Raw genomic sequence first — 1,173 nt, 5'->3', positions numbered from 1 at the left:
ATCCTTGATCAAGCATCGATGTTTCCAGACAGTGATTAGCAATAGTTTTCTATAGAAACATTTATCTTTTAAATATTCTACATGAGGTTCTCTCATTCTTCTATTTAATCAGATGCCGAGCATAATACGATAAGATTATTTTTTCGAACCAGAAAATGAGGTATCTCAATTCACGTGTTGGAGGGCTTGCACCTCCGGAATCACTTTTTATAATACGTCTTTTTAGCTCAGTCCTTATGGTTTCTCTTATATTGTAGCATTTGCTGTGTGTAATTAATGCCCAAAAGCAACGTTAGCGTAATAAAATTACCGTCATCATTACTAATGTTATTACACAAATGTCTCCCCTGTTTCTGAATGAGGAATGAGGGGCTCAGTGTTACAGTAATCACTCTACGTTGCTCATATATGGATTATTAGCGATATTGTTATTATTAATATTATCATATTAATATTAGCATTTTATCTATAATATCTCTATTTGGGCTAATCTGAGGTAGACAAACAAATCTGGCCTTTTTTCCCTATTCGGATGAGCAGCTGGCCTATCTGTGTTAACCTATGATGCGTTTGTGCAGTTATTACAAGTAAAAGAATCAACCTTGCACTCATATTCATTTGCCCGTTCATCGTCAAACAGGCCGGTCGGCCAGAGGGATGCTAACTATCATCTACAACAAAAAAACACGGGTTAAGAGCGACGATATTGTTTCACCTCTAAAATCAGGTCTACCTCTATAGTGAAATGTGAACCAATTGGACCGTTTTGAGGATACTGTTGACGTAAATTGCTGGAATGGGAAAAGCGTTTTTTATACAGTCGTAATAATAACAATTAGCATCGCTATGTTGAGAGATAATGGTTACTGTTTCTACCAAGGTGGTTAGAAAGCCGACACACTGCTGTAAACGTGACTTCCTTTTACATGACCCGATCATCAGCTGACCGATGTGCAATGTGAAGGAGAGATATACTGTAGATATAATCGTGTCGTGTATGGCGGTCGATAAAAAAAAAAATGAGGATTGTTCAGAGAATTGTTATTGCTGTTATGTTACTATCATTGCCATTAATGGATTTGCCGTTTATTCTTTGTCATCTTCTTAGCCTCTACTACAGTCCGTTTCAGCATAGGCGTGTTTGCATTCCACGTTTTCGTTTGTTGTCTCCTG

This window comes from Varroa jacobsoni, unplaced genomic scaffold, assembly GCF_002532875.2.
Source record: "Varroa jacobsoni isolate VJ856 unplaced genomic scaffold, vjacob_1.0 scaffold_325, whole genome shotgun sequence".
Classification (NCBI taxonomy): Eukaryota; Metazoa; Arthropoda; class Arachnida; order Mesostigmata; family Varroidae; genus Varroa; species Varroa jacobsoni.
The sequence above is the reverse complement of the archived record's forward strand: the minus strand, read 5'-3'. Positions refer to the sequence as shown.